This window comes from Monodelphis domestica, chromosome 7 (assembly GCF_027887165.1).
Source record: "Monodelphis domestica isolate mMonDom1 chromosome 7, mMonDom1.pri, whole genome shotgun sequence".
NCBI classification, from domain to species: Eukaryota; Metazoa; Chordata; class Mammalia; order Didelphimorphia; family Didelphidae; genus Monodelphis; species Monodelphis domestica.
This window is the reverse complement of record NC_077233.1, coordinates 191,030,050-191,044,546: the sequence shown is the minus strand read 5'-3', so window position 1 is coordinate 191,044,546 and position 14,497 is coordinate 191,030,050. Positions and strand designations below refer to the sequence as shown.

The 14,497-nt window shown below is 34.8% G+C and overlaps 1 protein-coding gene across 1 annotated transcript in view; it reads right to left on the bottom strand.

The window, feature by feature from the left end:
• SVEP1 (sushi, von Willebrand factor type A, EGF and pentraxin domain containing 1) overlaps positions 1-14,497 on the bottom strand; it is a 341,958-nt gene that overhangs the window by 289,025 nt on the left and 38,436 nt on the right. The gene's annotated exons all lie outside the window — the stretch shown is intronic.

Below are 14,497 nucleotides of genomic sequence, written 5' to 3'. Positions count from 1 at the left end.
CACACACACACACACACACACACACACACACACACACACAAAATATATATGTAAACTATGTCTTTCATATTTATATTTATCAGTTCCTTCTCTAGAGGTGGATATTCACAACTTATTGTTCACACATTAATTCTGTGGCTGTAGATAATGTTCTGTTCATTGTACTCATTTCACTTTTTATACTTTCATGTAGGTCTTTCAATGTCTTTTGGAATTAATCTCATCATTTCTTATGGTTCAATAGTATTCCATCATAATCATATGCCACGAGTTGTTTAGCCATTCCTTAACTGATGGGCAACCCCTTAATTTCTAGTTCTTCATTTTTAGATATTCAAGCAAAATGTTTTTATGTACAATTTTAAGACAACTCTGTGCAAAATTTAAATAAATACTGATTATAAATTTATAAAATTTAAGAAAGTATTAAACACAAAGTTTATGCATTTTGATGATTATCTGAAGAAGACCATATTAGTTATAGGTTTTTAATAAGATTCTTTGTTATTGTTAAGCTTGTGAAGTAAGAATAAATATACTCTCAAGCCCATACTACCAGTGGGGAAATCAATCCTCAGAGAAATTAAACATCTTGCCCATAATCATACAATTCGCAAATGTCTGAGCCGTAAACTGAACTCAAATCTTCTGTTTCCTAGACCAATGCTTTCCTCTATATCAGCGGTTCTCAACCTTTCTAATGCCGTGACCCCGCAATATAATTCCTCATGTTGCTGTGACCCCAAACCAAAAAATTATTTTGGTGGCTACTTCAAAACTGTAATTTTGCTACAGTTATGATTCAGAATGTAAATACCTGATATGCATTATGTATTCTCATTGCTACAAATTGAGAAGTTGAGAACTGCTGCTCTATACCATACTGTCTTTCAGTTCTACAAATGAAACATTCCTTGTTTTCTAGTGATTTTCCCAATTTTCATTATACTTAATTTTCATGCTAATAAAAGAAAATTGTTTGGGGTTTTGATGTGTGGGAAAGATAAAATGGCTTGTTTCTGATATTTAATAAGAAAACCTTCAGTTCCCAAATCAATGTATAAATGCTAATGCAAACACTTATTCCATATCTTAAAATTAGGAAAACTTTCTTCAATATGGCTTCCATCTCAGTAATTTATACAAATGGTCAAAGATACTATTCTGATACTTTGCAACTCAACTTTGGTTGGTTGGTTTTGTTGTTGTCGTTTTAAAGTCGTTTTACAGGACAACATACCAAATACAGATGTTGGTGTAGGTGGTTTGTACAGGAAGGGTCATGGTTTTCTTTTTCTGAGGAGACAAAAGCCAGAGCAATAGATTTCTTTCAAAAATAAAGCCAAAAGAAAACAAGCAATGAAATGTTGAAACCACATGCTAAATTTCTAAAATGTATGTTTTAAAAGCTGTATATAATGGTGATTCACAGTTTCATATGGAAACTTTACATGTGGAAATGTTCATGTTTATTAATGCTTATCAATTTTATAACAATAAAAGAGAAAAAATTAAAATAAGGTATCTCGGAGTAGTTGGGAATACTCATATTAAAGTATTGTTAGCTCATAATTAATCTCACTAATTATGATTTAATGATTTTATATAGCTGTTTTCACAATAGCTAAATGTAATGTTAATGATTTTTAAAAGAATCATTTTCACTATTCAGAAAAGTAAATCAGAATTTTAATTTGAGGTGAAAAATATGAATATACACAAATACATATAGATATCCAGAAAATGAATGCATGTATTACTCTATCTTTCTTAGATTCTAAGAACCCCAATGTTATCATCTCATAATCAATGTAATGAAGTTTGTTGAACTTGATGAAGTTCATAACAGACATATTGCCAAGCTGGTACTCACAGTATATAATGCTGGCATAGCCTTCAAGAGCTCAGGATCACCTCCACATCCTGATAAAGGATTAATGAAGGACTCCAATGGTGGATAAGTGTACATACAAATGGACACACAAATACAAAGAACAAGTATAGTACCTGTAATAGAGGGGGAGAAATGGAGTCCTGCTTTCCTCTCATACATACCAAAACTATAAGTCATCACAATGTAATATTATAAATTTTATAAAGAGCAAAGTTAGGTAAAAAGTGAGAGAAATGAAGCTGCACAACTCCAGCTTGCTATGAATATCCAATTATGCCTTTTGGCTCAAATATTTGTGTCAAATAGCTGAATGACAAAATGTTGAATTTCTCCTTGTTATTGACTAAAACAATATGAAAAGGGACACCTCACCTCTAATGAAGAGGAAATTAAGGCAATCATTAAAAACTACTTTGCTCAATTATAAATTTGCAATAAATACAGCAATCTAGATGATATGGGTGAATATTTACAAAAATATAAATTGCTTAGATTAACAGAAGAAGAAATAGAATACTTAAGTAATCCCGAATCAGAAAAAGAAATTGAACAAGCCATCACTGAACTCCCTAAGAAAAAATTCCCAGAGCCTGATGGATTCACAAGTGAATTCACCAAGAGAAACTTGAAGGAATAAGAAAAATAGGATTATCTATACCACACAAAGAGGTGCATGGGAGGAGGAGAGGAAGAATATTATTATAAGAAGAAGAGGAAGAGAGTGCTAATAGGTAATACTCAAACCTTACTCTTAGTGGAATAATTTCTGAGAGTGAAGAGCTTGTATATCCATTGGGGTATCAAATTCTATCTTACCCTATAGGGAAGTTGAGAAGGAAAAACCGAGGTGGGGACTACAAAACAGGAGGGAAGGTGGGGGGATAATAGACCATAAAAATATAAGAGGGGAATAAAAAGGGAGGGGGCAGAAGGGGAAGTAAAATAAGGGTGGAGATCAGAGGGACTGATGAAAATGATTCTTTTAAAAAGTCATTAAATTACATGTAGCTATTATAAAAACTAATCCATCCATAAAAATCTCTGACTATTGCCTTAGTTTTAAAAAAAAGTTTTAAAAAAGTAATGTTATCTGTGTTTTGTAGTGTTTTTGATTCTTTTGTTAAGCATTTCCAAGTACATTTTAATCTGGTTCTTGCGCCACTATAGTGTTGCAAGTGCAACGATGTTTGTTACCTCTGCCCTAAATCATGTCTTAAGTGAATTAGATACAACTTGGGAAGTGGGCTCTACTCTCCAGGGCAGTGAAAAGCAAGGGAAAGCCCCTCTCATTTTTCATTTTTTTGCAGGAGAATGATTCCCATAGGAAAAAGAAACATACTTGTGAAATACATCTCAGATCTTAATAAATCTTATTTCCCCCTGAAATCCATAGCCTTTCCAAACTTCCCAGTTCTGTCAAGGGTATGGCCATCTTTCAAGCCTCCCAGGTTTATAACTTCGATATTTTCTTGGACTCCTCATTCTTACATCCTTCATATCCAATTAGTAAATTTCACATTTCCAACTTCCATTCTCTTCTTTTCACTCACGCAGTCATCAATCTAGTTCTGTTCCTTATTATTACCTCCTGACTGGACTATTACAATAGTTTCCTACTTAATTTTCCTGCTTTGTGTCTCTCCCCTTTCTAATCCATCCTTCATATATCTATCACAATGGTTTTTTCTAAAGTGCAGGTGAATCCATGACATTCTTCTTCTTTAATAAACCACAGTGGCTCATCCATTACTAACTCTGGGTTAAAATGAAAATAGACTATTTTATTTCATCATTCTTAATTTCCATTTTTGGATGCATTTTTATAATTGCCATAATCATGAGTATAATAATACATGCATAGAATTTATTACAAATAAGCATTCACATATTAGGGGTGCATTATTGCCCTATACCAGTGAAATTACACATCTGCTCCAAAAAAAGGTGACAAGCAACCAGTTATTTAATTTTAATTTTTTGCAATATCAAGCAATTTATTTGACTGAATTTATTGATTATATGTATTTATATATATGTATATACATGTTTATGCATATGTGTGTGTGTACACACACACACACACACACACATACACATACCTGAACACAAATTGCCAAAGAGCCAGATACACATAGCTATTGCAAAAGCCAACATTCAAGCATTACACTATGCTCTCACACTATTGCTAGTTTTGGAACCAACTTTGAAATCAGGAAAAAAACAATTCTCAGCCTAGTAGTGAGATGTAGGGAGAAAAAAATGAAATGTATTTAACAACTTGGCTTTTACTGCAGCTGAAACCCCAGACTAAGAATCCTTCTCAGACAGGGCAGAAGGGACAAGAACAATAAGAATACACTAAGAAAATCAGAAGAAGAAAAAGGAAAATATATACATGTGCCTGCATCCAGGATCTGTGTTGTTAGAATCACATCCTAAAAAGATGATAGTGAATGTCCTGAAAAAAAATTCTGAATTATTTGTCATTAAAAATAATATATTTGAAAAAAAAGTATGTTTGAGATGTGACCATTTAAAAAATTCTTAGTTAAAAAGCATAACAGAACTTTAAAATTAAAATGTGCTTTTTCTTTAATAGTATAAACACTCTCAGGGTACAGTGAATGGGTAGCATGTTATTATGGAAGGAGTCACTTTTTCTACACTTGGAGGCATTGGGTTAAAATACTATCAAGGCAGCTAGGTGGTGCAGTGGACAGAGTGCTGGGCCTGTATTCAGGAAGATCTGAGTTCAAATATTAGCTGTGTGACTCTGGGCAAGTCACTTAATCCTGTTTGCCCCAGTTTCCTCATCTATAAAATGAGCTGAAGAAGGAAATGGCAAATCATTCCAGTGTCTTGGCCAAAAAGAGGTCACCAAGAGTTGTACATGACTGAAAACAAGTGAATGACAAAAAACCTGTACTCCCTAATTTTTGTTTACCCTTGAGTAAATGACTGCACGTTAATGGGCTTCAATTCCTTCATCTCTAAAATGAGGGGATTGGATTCCATGGCCCCTGAGGTCCCTTTCAACTCTAGAAATATGGTTCTATGGATTTGTTTGTAGAATATATATACATATATATATACATGCATATATATAGTGATGATTAAATTAAATCTCTCCACTGATTGACAAAATGAAATTAATTCCCCTGCCCATTTTTAGATTTAATCACCAGAAGTCTAAAAACCTCATTTACACCTGAGTGGCAGAGGTCTATGACCCACATGTGCAATAGTGGATGATGAATCAGAATCAAACTGACTGCCCCCTGGGCAGTCCTAAAGCAAAGCTTCATCAGTAATTGGTAGACATAAAAATTGCAGGAAGGCACAAGAAATGACACAAAAAGAAAGTGTCTTTAAAAGGGAGTTACAACTTCCTGTGGAGGAGAATCATCTGAAATTCTTGGGAGATTTGTCTGAGAGGCATCTGAGATCTTCAGAGAGACTTTGTCTTCTTCTGGAGTTCTGAGTTCAAGTTGGAGGCTGGTGAAGAATCTGCTTACTGGACCTGAGACCTTGAACTTAGTGTCACTGTTCTTAAATCTCTCCCTTTTGGGTGAGACACGGCGAGGGAAAAGAGCTGACTCCTTTCCTGGATTTTCTGAAGAGACTAGCCTCAGGATAGAGACCCATCCTCTTGAGAGAGGCTCCCTGTATCCCTAGGTCCTCAGCTACAAGAGCCAAGGACTCTCCGATTAAGGACTAAACTCCTGTTTTTTGAGCCAGAGGTTGGAGCAAAATAGTTAGTGCTTAAGCTATATATCTTTCCTTATCCTCTCTCTGATTTTCTAACTTCACTCTTTCTATATTTTGTAAATAAATCTCTTTGTAATTAATTAAATTCCTGATGACTTTATTTTAAAACAATCCAGCCCAACCTTTTATAAAAAAACCCTTATTTTCCTCTTACAATTTATATACATATATACTTGCATATACATATATCCATGTTTCTATACACTTGTGTATATATTTTATATATACTTACATATTTATATATTCTCTAATATATGAATCACTATCCTTGGAAAAGGTACCCTGGTCCAGTGGTCTAGTTATCATAAGCAATCTCTACTCCTTTCATGCTCTACAATTAGGGATTTGAGAGGCAGAAAACACTTTAGATATCATGCAATGGCATCAAATCTGGAGCCAAAGGATGTGTGTCTAAATGCCAACTCTCCCATTTACCACCTGTGTGATCTTGGAATAGTCACTTAGATTCTCTGCACCTTAGTAGAACAGTAGGACTTTGTTACATACCAGTATATTCCAAGACCTTGTTTGTAAGTTAAAAATCACACACAATAGCAAACCTCATTATTTAATAAATATTTCTTATGTAAGCAAACCTATTACACATTTAAAAAAAGAAATACCATACTTTTAATGAAACCTAAAGAAGCACTGCTCTAATGTCGACAGGACTTGTTACAAGTGAGAACTCTGGACAAAAACAGGAGCTAATGTTTGGCACAAAATAATGTAATGATTCACACCAATGTTTCTCAAATTGAGAATGAGCACGACTGGGTAAGATGTTTCGAGATTTTACAATGCTTGGGGAAATGGTATGGATTTAGGGTGTAAATTAACATATTTTTCTGTTTTTCTTTTTTTGATTGACAATCACATATATCTGGATTCCCATATGTGAAACTCATTTAAAACAATGTCCTACTATAGTTGAACTATATTATCTCCAACATTCTTTCCAGGCTTAAATCTCTGATCCTTTTAAAATTATTTTATTTTATTTTATTTTTATTTTTTATTTTATTTAATTGATTAATTTTTTCCAGGATTACAAAAATCAAGTTCTTTCCCTCCCTTCCCGAACACCCTCCTATAGCTGCTGCACAATTCCACTGGGTTTTACATGTATCATTGGTCAAGACCTATTTCCATATTATTGATATTTACACTGGGGTGATCATTTAGGGTTTAAAACCCCAATCATATCCCCATTGACCCATGTGATCAAGCAGTTGTTTTTCTTCTGTGTTCTACTCTTGACAGATCTTCCTTTGAATGTGGATCGTGTTCTTTCTCATAAGTCCTTCAGAACTGTCCTGGATCATTGCATTGCTACTAGTAGAGAAGTCCATTACATTCAATTGTGCCACAGTGTATCAGTCTCTGTATATAATGTTCTCCTGGTTCTGCTCCTTTCACTCTGCATCAATTCCTGGTGGTCTTTGCAGTTCACATGGAATTCTTCCAGTTCATCATTCCTTTTAGCACAATAGTATTCCATTACCAACAGATACCACAATTTGCTCAGCCACTCCCCAATTGGGGGGGGGGCTTCTCCTCATTTTCCAGTTTTTTTGCCATCACAAAGAGCATAGCTATGAATATTTTTGCACAAGTCTTTTTCCTTATTATCTCTTTGGGGTATAAACTCAGCAGTGCTATGGCTGGATCAAAGGGTAGACATTCAGTCTTTTAGTATAGTTCCAAATTGCCTTCCAGAATGGTTGGATCAATTTACAACTTCACCAGCAAAGCATTAATGTCCCAATTTTGCCACATTCCCTCCAACATTTATTACTTTCCTTTGCTGTCATGTTAGCCAATCTGCCAGGTGTGAGGTGGTACCTCAGAGTTGTTTTGATTTGCATTTCTCTGATTATAAAAGATTTAGAACATTTAAAACAGTACATGACCATTGACTCTCCAATACCATTACTAAGTTTGTATTCCAAAGAGATAAAAAACAAAAAGGACAAGGATCTACATGTACAAAATATTGGAAGTAGATCTTTTTGAGGGGGCAAAGAATTTGAAAGTGAAAGGATACCAATCAATTTGGGAATGGCTGTATAAGAGCAGGGGCTCAGAAAAACCTGGAAAAACAGAAACGGAAGGAGGGTGAAACAAGCACAACTAGTAGAGCATTGTACACAGTGACAGAAATACTGTACAATAAGTAACTGTAAATAACAGTTTTCTCAGCAATACAATGATCCAAAAAAATTCCAAAAGACTCACAATAAAAATTGTCTTCTGCTTCCAGAGAAAAAAACTGGTAGAGTCTGAACCCAGATGAAAAGTTTTTTTAAAACTTTCTCTAATGGTTTTCATTCAAGTTTTCTTCCACAAAAGTATTAATATGGAAAAAAGTTTTACATGTTCACACATGTAATGTCTATATAACAATATATATGATATCTATATAAATTTGCTTACCGTCTTGTGGGAGAGGAAGGAAGAAGGAAGGAGAGAATCCAAGGTATAATTCTTTTTCAAATGTTGGAAACTTTTTTAGTGTAATGGGGCAAAATTAAAATAAATTTTAAAAAAAGAAGAAAAAGAGGAGGCAGCGGAATAATAAAAGAAAAAGAAGCCTTTTTAAGTAGGTCCAAAACTTGCAGACACACTTTTGGAACAAGAAGACATCACTTTACCAAATAATAATCAAGGATAGCGGGCACATACCTCTAGATTTATACAATGTAATAGAAAATTATTTATTCCCAGACTGTGTTAAATGTTTATGATGGAATCAAAAGGCCCTCCATGGGTGACATCTGCATGAATTTAGCCAATAATGTCAGTAAAATGTGCTAAACAAATAGAAGGTCTATGATAGTATGTCAAGACCAGGTCATTGCCCGCAGAAATTACAGAAACATTAACCTTAAGGTGCCTAGATTTTAGTTATCAAAACAGGCTTTTTAAGGAAATGGCATATGCTATGCAATATATCACTATGGGTTGTTTAAATTGAGCACCTACCAAATACCTAGCAAGACTTAATCAGGGAGTTCAAATTATACATTCAAAATCTAACATCTTTCATAGACTGATAACAAGCTCCCATTTTTCAAATACAGAGCTCAACTGATAAATTGTCCTAGAACAAGATAATTGTCACAGTCCATAATCATCCAAACATTGATTCCTAAAATCTCATGGCTGACATTTTTAATACATGTCATCTCCAAATTTATATGAAATGAAAGTCTTTCAAAATGAGGATATATAGCAAGGAAGATCAATATTATGTATGAGCAAGATGATACACATACTTATTGTTCCTCTTCTCCCACCTACCACTGGAGCTATATCAAGGATTCTTTCAGTGAAACTACTGAGGAAGAGCTTATATACTTTGGAAATCAGTTATTATGCCAATTTTTTTTGTTTTAGAACATTATACATAAATGTTTGATAACATTATACATAAAAGAATAGTATGTATCCCAAGGCCATTTCTATATGAATGCCATTGAAAAAGATGAGAGGAATAAGATGATAATAACTCACATTTATACAGTGGGAAGCATATTGCATATAAAATCTCATTTGTTCTTTACTATAAAACTACTAGAAAGATACCACAGATATTATTCTTCTTATTTTATAGATAAGGAAACACTCAGAAAGACAAAATGACTTGTTTATATTTGAAATTACTAGTTCAGCATCAAAAGTGAGATTCTAGCTACTGAATCCAAGATTTGCATTTTTTTCTTCTACATTACAGGTATATAATAGTTGTTTCTGAAGCAGAATCACTAATCATTTTTGAATTTTGGGCAAACTCAATCTCTATGGGATTCATTTTTTTTCTCTTTGAGGGTACATTAAATTTTTTAATTAAGACCTCAGAGGAAAATAACTCACTTTGTGTCAAGTCAAAGGCTCATAAAATGTAAGTTCATAAGATTCAGAGATGAAAAGGACTCTCTCACTCCAGAGCTGAGGAAACTGAGGCCAAAACAAGTTTTGATTTGCACCAAATCATCACTGACATGTGGGTAGTCACCAATGTGATTGTAGGCATTCACCCACTAATAAAAAGGTCATGTTCTAAAAATGTGCATGTAATTCAGGTCCTGGCAATTTCAAAATGCCTTTTTCTAGAGAAATAATACTGCAAATAGTAGGTAGGTTCCCTTGGTCAGCTAACAAAAGCTAATTTAGCAGAAAATGTACCTGCATATTGAACCACGAACATCTTTCCTTTCATCTCTAGAGGGAAATAGGCTCTCTTTTCTCCTGAGCCCCATATTTGCCGCTTTCTCCATTAACCAGGTAATGGGGGAGAGATTCCAAAACCATGAGGGGTGACCGCATTCTTTGGAAGAAGAGCCAGTTGAGCGGGGACTAAGGAGGGTAGGAAGAAGGAAAGGAGGCTCTAAGAAATCTGTGATAAGGAACTAGGGGGTGGGGAGTTATAGTCTTTTCCTGCTATAAATTCCTGGGGATATTCCTAGGTCCTTGGTTGACAATCCCTTTCTGTTCTTCTGAGTGTCCAAAAGTTTGGCTCCAGGCTAATGTACCAGAGACCTTGTGGTGAAAATAAACAAACACTTGACACCAGAACTATGCCAGAATTTAACAGTCTCGTTGGCAGTGGGAAATGAATTAAACAAAAAAGCATTTATTAAACACCTACTGTAAGACATGCCAGACCATCTACTATGGGCAGGGGAAACAAATAGCCCTTGAGCACAAAGATCCAATATTCTATTGGAGAAAACAATTAAGTACATAAAGTACATAGAAGAATGCAAAGTAAACTAAAGGGAGAGGGAAATGCACCAGCAGAAGAGGGATGGGGCATCAAATCAAGAAATGTTGTGCTTGAGCTACAGTTTGAAAAAAATGAAGGATTCTGAGACTTCGGCCAAAAAGATGTGTCTTTCAGCCATAAGGAACAGCTACTGCAAAGAAGCAGAAAGAAGTGCCGGGAGCTGGGATTGTGTAAGGAAGAGGGAAGAAGTTTGCCAGACTGTGGAAGGAGAGTGATGTGTAATTAGTTTGGAGAGATAGACTACAAGCCAGTACATGAAGGACCTTACCTTTCCAAAAAGGGAATTTGTATTTTATCAAGTTGGCAGGTTCATTCACCTCTCCAGGCCTTATTGGCAAGAGGAAGGAGATGAATGAATGAAAGAAGATCTGTAAGGTCTCCTCTGACTAAAAGTTCTGATTCCAAGCTTTTTTGATCCCTTCTATCCCATTGCTTTTTTTGTCAGTCAGTTAATATGCATTTATTAAATGCCAGACATTACAAAGCCTATGTGCTAGGAACTGGGCTAACCACTAGGGTTGCAAGGAAATGTAAAAGTCATTCCCTGCCTTCAGGGAGCTTCATTTTAATTGACCTGTTGAATCTTCTCAAGGTATATATAATCCAGAGCCCTCTGAATGCATAGGGAGAGGACTGTGCAATGTGAAGGAGACATATTAAGGAGGTTCTCTTACCTCCCAAAGCCTGAAATTCCCTTCATTTATTACCTACAATTTAAAGTACATTTTAAAGTTTCCTAAAACACTGTAAAGACGGAGAAGTGGATAGAGTTCTAGATTTAGAGTCAGGAAGATTTTTCTTCCTGAGTTCAAATATGACCTCAGACATTTACTAGCTATGTGACTCTATTTCTTCTTCTGTAAAATGAACCAGAGAAGGAAATAATAGGAATCCACTCTAGTATCTTTGCCAAGAAAACCCTAACTGTGGTCATGAAGAATCAGACATGGCTAAAATGGCTAAAGAGAAACTGGTATGTACATGATTGTATTTGAATCTCACAACAACCAATGTATTGGGTTTTTTTTTAAACCTTTACCTTCCATCTTGGGATCAATGCTATATATTGTTTCCATGGCAGAAGAGAGATAAGGGTTATGCAAAGGGGGTTAAATGACTTGCCCAGAGTCACACAGTTAGGAAATGTCTAAGGGCAGTTTTGAACCCAGAATGTCCCAACTCTAGGGTCGACTCTCAATTCACTGAGCCATTTAGCTGCCCCTCAATAAATGTATTATTAACTTCATTTCACAGGTGTAACTTTCCAGGGTTCACAGTCAGTTTCAGCAACAGAATTTGAAGCTGGATCTCTCTAACCCCAAGTTCAGCGCTGTTCCCACTATATAACACTTCCTTTGTTCCTACCCATTACTTACCATGTAATCTTGAAGAAAAAGCTTCTTTGAGTCTTAGTTTCTTCATATACAAAAGAGGAATAATAACAGTTGAGAAATACTTTTATGAATTGGTATAGGAAAGTTTTAGAGAACTAGAAAGGATTTATGTTAATGTGAATTTTTTAGTTCTATTATTATTTTAATGAAGATATTCCTGGGATTATTTAATACCTGCAACTAATAAGTAAACGTAATGCTTTAGTGTGTGAAAATTTAGCAGATTGATTTCTTCCATGATAACTAGCTGGGGATATAATACAGATGGAATAAGAAAGGAATGATTGATTCCATGGCATAGGGCACTACAAGGTTGTCAGACTAGGTTTGGGTGCATTATTACAATAGTTTTATTACATTGTATTACAATACAATATTACAACATGAATGTATTGGGTATTTGGGAGGTTGGCACCAAGAGATTGGTGAGGAAGATGGAGAGTAAATAAGTGGCGGCAGAAGTGATAAAAGTTTTACGTCTAGTTTTTCACAATTTTTGTCTAATACCAACCAACAACTTTGCTGCCTCCTTGGAGTACAGACCCAAACAAAACATGGTATTGTTCCAGTTGCTAAAGAACTATGAGATTGGCACAAGAGTCATTATTATCATCATCATTTTCTATCCTTCTTCAAATACTAATATTAAACTGTAATTTTAATCTGACTTCATTCCAGTCCTATTTCTCAATATCTAGGTCTTCTGGAAAGGGGACTTCTTTCCATTCACCCCAGCACTTTATCCATAAAAAGAAGTGATATCCTGGGAAGGCTCTCTCCTCTCTCGAGGCAAAGGATTGATTGAATGAAATTTACAAGAACAACTGTCCCTGTTGGCAAAACAACCTATCAGATCTTCAAATAGGGAGATATGAATTATGATTAATGTTCAAAACATACCGTAACACCAGATAAGAGTTTGGAATGTATTTTAAAGATGGAGAAACAAAGCCAAGGAATGGATGGTTCGCTGAATACCATTTCCAAATTTCTTATTCATGTTACCTAGCATGCTTGTCTAATTCAATGAAATCATGTTCAGTTCTACAGTAAGTCCTTTGATTCAATAAGTAACAGGTCCCTTTTTAAATGGACATATAATGGGAATACAATGTCAACTTTTATCCTTTAATGACACAACAAGCTTTTGCATTCCTTTGTGAACTCTTCTTTACAATGTTGAGAAGCAGCACCAACTGTCCAGAACATCTAATGAGACAAACTCTTGGCTGCCAAGATAAAGCTCAACATTCATTTTGTATGAACAAGAGGTTATCATATAACATCTGTATTGTATTCTGTCTCTTCTTAGCGTGTACAAGTCTCTGGCAAAGAAATAACCTCCCCTGAGCTAGTAAGTCACCAGAATGATAAAAAAAAATGCAGGATTGTGAAACAAAAATTTAGTAACACCAGAGATTCATCATCATTAGGCAAAACTATTTCCCACTCAGAGCCAAGCTTCAATGTTTTGCAAAACAGGCCTGTAGTGCATAAAATTCTGAACTTAGAGTCAGAGAGATCTGGGTTCAAATCCTGCTAATTTTACATATTAGCTACATTATCATGGGTAAGACATCCAACATCTTAACCTTCGTTTCTCCTTATGCAAAATGGGCATTTTAATATCTACCATATATATCTTACAGTTCTGTTGTCATAAGGCTCAAAGGATAGTGTCTTACAAACCTTAAATATCTATTATTATCATTATTAATTTGGGATTTGATAAAAAGAATCATACTGAAAGCACTAACTCTTAAAATCTCTTATGCATTCACAAAGGATAACTTAGCAGCGCACAATGTTAAGTATATCATTTTCATATTATCTTAATTGTCTCATCTACTGATATAGGGCATTTGAAAGGCTGAATATGGTCTATACTTTTGAAAAACAACAATGCCTATCAATAATCAGCAAATTAGTAGATTCTTTTGGTTAACACTTTAGTTCTCTTTATGTTTTCATTGACTTAGTTCTCCTGGATGGGTAGATGGGCACATATGGACTGATGCAATGAAAAATGTACTTGGCTTTTAGAAACAATTAATAATGTATCCTAAATCAAGTCATTCCCCAATTGATAAATGGGCAAGGGACATGAATAGGCAATTTTCAGATAATGAAATCAAAACTATCAATAAGCACATGAAAAAGTATTCTAAATCTCTTATAATCAAAGAAATGCAAATCAAAACAACTTGGCTACCACCTCACAACTTACAGATTGGCTAACATGACAGCAAAGGAAAATAATAAATGTTGGATGGGATGTGGCAAAATTAGGACATTAATGTATTGCTGGTGGAGTTGTGAATTGATCCAACCATTCTGGAAGGCAGTTTGGAACTAGGCTTTAAAAGACTGCCTGCCCTTTGATTGAGCTATACCACTGCTGGGTCTATACCCCAAAGAAATAATGGAGAAAAAATACTTGTACATATATATATATATATATATATATATATATATATATATCCCCACTCTTTGTGGTGGCAAAAAATTAGAAAATGAGAGCATGCCCTCTGATTGGGGAATGGATGAACAAATTGTGGTATATGTTGGTGATGGAATACTATTGTGCTCAAAGGAATAATAAAGTGGAGGAATTCCATGGAGACTGGAACAACCTCCAGGAAGTGATGCAGA